Below are 6,762 nucleotides of genomic sequence, written 5' to 3'. Positions count from 1 at the left end.
ACAAAACATAGATAAACACAACATTAAAAACCGAAAACAGAAAAAATAAAGAACAAGGAAGAATCCACCTTTAGTGGCGTCTTCTTCTTGAAGGACCTATGATGTTCTTAAGCTCTTCTATGTCCCTTCCTTGCCTTTGTTGCTCCTCTCTCATTGCTCTTTGATCTTCTCTTATTTCATGGAGAATGATGGAGTGCTCATGATGTTCCACCCTTAGTTGTTCAACATTGTGGCTCAAATCTTCTAAGGAAGTGTTGAGTTGTTCCCAATAATTGTTGGGAGGAAAGTGCATCCCTTGAGGCATCTCAGGGATTTCTTGATGATGAGCTTCCTCATGCATCTCTTGAGAACCGTGAAGGGTCTCTCTTGCTTGCTCCATCCTCTTCTTGGTGATGGGCTTATCCTCTTCAATGAGAATGTCTCCTTCTATGATAACTCCACCTGAGTAACATAGATGGCAAATAAGGTGAGGAAAAGCTAGCCGTGCCATGGGTGGGGCTTGTCGGCTATTTGTAGATTCATTGGAGATGACCTCATGAACTTCTACTTCCTCTCCAATCATGATGCCATGAATCATGATGGCCCGATCCACAGTAACTTCAGATCGGTTGCTAGTAGGAATGATGGAGTGTTGAATGAACTCCAACCATCCTCTAGCCACAGGCTTGAGGTCCAGTCTTCTTAGTTGGACTGGCTTGCCTTTGGAGTCTCTCTTCCATTGAGCTCCTTCCACACATATGTCCATAAGGACTTGGTCCAATCTTTGATTAAAGTTGACCCTTCTAGTGTAGGGGCGTTCGTCTCCTTGCATCATGGGCAAGTGAAATGCCAACCTCACATTTTCCGGACTAAAATCTAAGTATTTCCCCCGAACCATTGTGAGATAATTCTTTGGACTTGGGTTCATACTTTGATCATGGTTTCTAGTGATCCATGCATTGGCATAGAACTCTTGAACCATTAAGATTCCGACTTGTTGCATGGGGTTGGTTAGGACTTCCCAACCTCTTCTTCGGATTTCATGTCGGATTTTCGGATACTCATTTCTGAGCTTGAAAGGGACCTCAGGGATCACCTTCTTCTTGCCACAACATCATAGAAGTGGTCTTGATGGCTCTTGGAGATGAATCTTTCCATCTCCCATGACTCGGAGGTGGAAGCTTTTGTCTTCCCTTTTCCTTTTCTAGAGGATTCTCCAGCCTTAGGTGCCATTGATGGTAATGGAAAAACAAAAAGCTTATGCTTTTACCACACCAAACTTAAAATATTGCTCGCCCTCGAGCAAGAGAAGAAAGAAGAGAAGAAGAAGAAGAAGAGAATATGGTAGAGAGGGAGAGATGTAGGTTCGGCTAAGTGGGAGAAGAGGGGTTTGTGTTGTGTGAAAATGAAGTAGAATGGAAAAGTATTTATAGGGAGAGGGGGGAGTGTATGTTCGGCCATTTTGGGTGGGAATGGGTGGGAAAATGGCTTTGAATTTTTGAAGGTAGGTGGGGTTTATGGGGAAGAGTGGATGGATGTGAGTGGTGAAGGGGGTAATTGGGAAGAGGAATTGAGGTGATTGGTGAAGAGTGTTGGGAAGTGTGACATGGGGATGAGTAATCACAAAAACTAGGATTAGGAGGTAAGGTGGGAATATGGTAGGTGGGGATCCTGTGGGGTCCACAGATCCTGAGGTGATCCTGTGGGGTCCACAGGTCCTGAGGTGTCAAGGAATTCCATCCCTGCACCAAATTAGCATGTAAATTGCCTTTGCACCATTCTGGCGTTTAAATGCCATGTGGTGCACATTCTGGGCGTTCAACGCCCATGTAAAGCATGTTTCTGGCGTTGAACGCCAGTTTCATGCTTGTTACTGGCGTTCAGCGCCAGCTTTTCTTCTCTGGGCACATTCCTGGCGTTTAACGCTAGAATGTTGCTTGTTTCTGGCGTTCAGCGCCAGAATGATGCTCTGTTCAGGCGTTGAACGCCGGCCAAATGCATCTTACTAGCGTTGAACGCCAGCCTGTGCTTCCTCCAGGGTGCGAATTTTTTTTCCTGCTGTTTTTGACTCTGTTTTTAAGTTTTATGATTTTTTTGTGACTCCTTATGATCATGTACCTAATAAAACACAAAATAACAATAATATAGAATAAAATAAAAATTAGATAAATAAAATTGGGTTGCCTCCCAACAAGCGCTTCTTTAATGTCAATAGCTTGACAGTGGCTCTCATGGAGCCACAAAGGTGATCAGGTCAATGTTGTATAGTGCCCACACCAAACTTAGAGTTTGGATATGGGGTCTTAACACCAAACTTAGAGTTTGGTTGTGGCCTCCCAACACCAAACTTAAAGTTTGACTGTGGGGGCTCTTCTTGACTCTGAACTGAGAGAAGCTCTTCATGTTTACTCTCTTTTGTCACAGAAGGATGGCCATGTGCCTTAAACACAAGGTAGTCCCCATTCAATTGAAGGACTAATTCACCTCTGTTGACATCTATCACAGCTCCTGCTGTGGCTAGGGAAGGTCTTCCAAGGATGATGCATTCATCCTCTTCCTTCCTAGTGTCTAAGATTATGAAATCAGCAGGGATGTAAAGGCCTTCAACCTTTACTAACACGTCCTCTACTATTCCATAAGCTTGTCTCAATGACTTGTCTGCCAATTGTAATGAGAACAAGGCAGGTTGTACCTCAATGATCCCCAGCTTCTCCATTACAGAGAGTGGCATAAGATTTATCTCTGACCCCAGATCACACAGAGCTTTTTCAAAGATCATGGTGCCTATGGTACAAGGTATTAAGAACTTGCCAGGATCTTGTTTCTTTTGAGGTAGAATGTGCTGAATCCAGGTATCCAGTTCACTAATGAGCAAGGGGGGTTCACTTTCCCAAGTCTCATTACCAAACAACTTGGCATTCAGCTTCATGATAGCTCCTAAATATTGAGCAACTTGCTCTCCAGTCACATCTTCATCCTCTTCAGAGGAAGAATAGTCTTCAGAGCTCATGAATGGCAGAAGAAGATTTAATGGAAAATCTATGGTCTCTATATGAGCCTCAGATTCCTTTGGATCCTTAGTAGGAAACTCCTTCTTGCTTGAGGGACGTCCCAGGAGGTCTTCCTCACTAGGATTTTCGTCCTCCTCCTCCCTTGCGCATTCGGCCACATTGATTATATCAATGGCCTTGCACTCTCCTTTTGGATTCTCTTCTGTATTGCTTGGAGAATACTGGGAGGAGTTTCAATGACTTTCTTACTCAGCTGGCCCACTTGTGCCTCCAAATTTCTGATGGAGGATCTTGTTTCACTCATGAAACTGAAAGTGGCTTTTGACAGATCAGAGACTAGATTGGCTAAATTAGAGGTGTTTTATTCAGAATTCTCTGTCTGTTGCTGAGAAGATGATGGATATGGCTTGCTATTGCTCAGCCTATTGCGTCCACCATTGTTAAAGCCTTGTTGAGGCTTTTGTTGATCCTTCAATGAGAAATTTGGATGATTTCTCCATGATGAGTTATAGGTGTTTCCATAAGGTTCACCCATGTAATTAACCTCTGCCATGGCAGGGTTCTTAGGATCATAATCTTCTTCAGAAGTTGCCTCTCTAGTACTGTTGGATGCATGTTGCCATCCATTCAAATTTTGAGAGATCATGTTGACCTGTTGAGTCAACACTTTGTTCTGAGCCAATATGGCATTCAGAGCATCAATTTCAAGAACTCCTTTCTTCTGAGGTATCCCATTATTCACGGAATTTCTCTCAGAAGTGTACATGAATTGGTTGTTTGCAACCATGTCAATGAGCTCTTGAGCCTCTTCAGGCGTTTTCTTTAGGTGAATAGATCCACCTGCAGAATGGTCCAATGACATTTTCGAAAATTCAGATAGATCATAATAGAATATATCTAATATGGTCCATTCTGAAAACATGTCAGATGGACATCTTTTGGTCAGCTGCTTGTACCTTTCCCAAGCTTCATAGAAGGATTCACCATCTTTTTGTTTGAAGGTTTGAACATCCACTCTCAGCTTGCTCAGCTTTTGAGGAGGAAAGAATTTATCCAAGAAGGCTGTGACCAGCTTATCCCAGGAGTCCAGGCTATCCTTAGGTTGTGAATCCAACCATATTCTAGCTCTGTCTCTTACAGCAAAAGGGAAAACCATGAGTCTGTAGACTTCAGGATCAACTCCATTCGTCTTTACAGTCTCACAGATCTGCAAGAACTCAGTTAAAAATTGATAAGGATCTTCAGATGGAAGTCCATAAAACTTGCAGTTTTGTTGCATTAAGGCAACTGGTTGAGGCTTAAGCTCAAAATTATTGGCTCCAATGGCAGGAAAGGAGATGCTTCTTCCATCAAACTTGGAGGTTGGCTTTGTGAAGTCACCAAGCATTCTCCTTGCATTATTATTATTTTCGGCTGCCATCTCCTTCTCTTGTTCGAAAATTTCTGAAAGGTTGTTTCTGGATTGTTGTAATTTAGTTTCTCGTAGTTTTCTTTTCAGAGTCCTTTCAGGTTCAGGATCAATTTCAACAAGAGTGCCTTTTTCCCTGTTCCTGCTCATATGAAAGAGAAGAAAACAAGAAAAGAAGAGGAATCCTCTATGTCACAGTATAGAGATTCCTTTATGTTAGTAGATGATGAGCGGATAATTTGTATGCTTTTTGGCATTGTTTTTAGTATGTTTTTAGTATCTTTTAGTTAGTTTTTAGTATATTTTTATTAGTTTTTAAATAAAAATTCACTTTTCTGGACTTTACTATGAGTTTGTGTGTTTTTCTGTGATTTCAGGTATTTTCTGACTGAAATTGAAGGTCCTGAGCAAAAATCTGATCCAGAGACTGAAAAGGACTGCAGATGCTGTTGGATTCTGACCTCCCTACACTCGAAGTGGATTTTGTGGAGCTACAGAAGCCCAATTGGCGCGCTCTCAATGGCATTGGAAAGTAGACATCCTGGGCTCTCCAGCAATATATAATAGTCCATACTTTGCCCAAGATTTGATGGCCCAAACCGGCGCTCAAAGTCACCTACAGAAATTCCAGCGTTAAACGCCGGAACTGGCATAAAATTTGGAGTTAAACGCCCAAACTGGCATGAAAGCTGGCGTTTAACTCCAGAAAAGGTCTCTACACGAAATTCCTTCATTGCTCAGCCCAAGCACACACCAAGTGGGCCCGGAAGTGGATTTTTCTGTCATTTACTCATTTCTGTAAACCTTAGGACACTAGTTTACTACTTATAGGATCTTTTGACATTGTATCCGTACCTGATGACCTCATAACATTTTGTACACGTTTCTTTCCACAGTATGAGCCTCTAAACCCCATGGTTGGGGGTGAGGAGCTCTGCTGTGTCTTGATGGATTAATGCAATTACTACTGTTTCTTATTCAATCATGCTTGCTTCCATTCCAAGATAACACTTGTTCTTAATCCGGATGAATGTGATGATCCGTGACAATCATCATCATTCTCAACTATGAACACGTGCCTGACAACCACTCTGTTCTATCTTAGATTGAGTAGTTATCTCTTGGGTTCTTTAATCGGAATCTTCGTGGTATAGGCAGGACCTGATGGCAGCATTCAAGAGAATCCGGAAGGTCTAAACCTTGTCTGTGGTATTCTGAGTAGGATTCAATGATTGAATGACTGTGACGTGCTTCAAACCTATAACCTACTGGGCGTTAGTGACAGACGCAAAAGAGTGATTCTATTCCGGTAGGGGAGGGAACCAAACCGGTGATTGGCAGTACTGTGACAGAGTGCGTGCATTAGCTTTCACTGCGCGGATGGGAGGTAGCTGCTGACAACAGTGAAACCCTACACGAGCTTGCCATGGAAGGAGATTTGCGTGTTTGATGAAGAAGACAGTAGGAAGGCAGAGATTCAGAAGATGGAGCATCTCCAAGCCTCAACCTATTCTCCATTACTGCAATATAAGTAACCATTACATGTTCTTTTGCTTTTCACAATCAATCCTGATAATTTCTGATATCCTGACTAAGATTTACAAGATAACCATAGCTTGCTTCAAGCCGACAATCTCCGTGGGATCGACCCTTGCTCACGCAAGGTATTACTTGGACGACCCAGTGCACTTGCTGGTTAGTTGTGCGGGATTGCAAAAGTGTTATTGCAATTTCGTGCACCAAGTTTTTGGCGCCGTTGCCGGGGATTGTTCGAGTTTGGACAACTGACGGCTTATCTTGTTGCTTAGATTAGGACTGTTTTCTTTTTGTTGGTTTAGAGTCTTTTAGTTGAGTCTAGTTTCATATTCTAAGTTTGGTGTCAATTGCATGCTTTTTGTTTTTTTTCTTCTTTTAATTTTCGAATTTTTCCTGTTCTTAGTCCCTTTTTGATTCATAAAAGTTCTAAGTTTGGTGTCCTCTTTGTGTTTTTCCTTTAAAATTTTCGAAAAAAAATTAGTGTTTGATTTTCTAAAATTTTAAGTTTGGTGTCTTTTTGTGTTTTTCTCTTTCCTCTTTTTAAAAATCAAATCTTTTTCATAAAAATTTTTTCAATCATATCTTTTTAATTGCTGTTTTCAAAATCTTTTTTTTTTTACTAATTGATTCAGTTCTCAATTTGCTTTGATCTTATTTTATTTTTAATTTTCGAACTCTTTTTATTTTATTTTCCTTTTGTTTTATTTTATTTTAATTTTCGGTTATTTCAAAAAAAAATATAAAAATAAACAAAATTCATCTCTTTGAAATTATTATCATTTCCCTTTTGTCCATCATGGACTTAAGTGGAATTAATCAGTCCAAAAG

At 41.1% G+C, this 6,762-nt stretch overlaps 1 non-coding gene across 1 annotated transcript; it reads left to right on the top strand.

Moving 5' to 3' along the window:
* The first annotated feature begins 3,910 nt into the window (after positions 1-3,910).
* On the top strand, positions 3,911-4,014 carry LOC130964226 (small nucleolar RNA R71). Its single transcript, XR_009080329.1, has one exon. It is a non-coding gene; the product is annotated as a small nucleolar RNA R71 (small nucleolar RNA).
* Positions 4,015-6,762: the final 2,748 nt, after the last annotated feature.

Source organism: Arachis stenosperma, chromosome 2 (genome assembly GCF_014773155.1).
Source record: "Arachis stenosperma cultivar V10309 chromosome 2, arast.V10309.gnm1.PFL2, whole genome shotgun sequence".
Lineage (NCBI taxonomy): Eukaryota > Viridiplantae > Streptophyta > Magnoliopsida > Fabales > Fabaceae > Arachis > Arachis stenosperma.
Note: the sequence above shows the minus strand (reverse complement) of the source record. Positions and strands in the feature narration are given on the sequence as shown.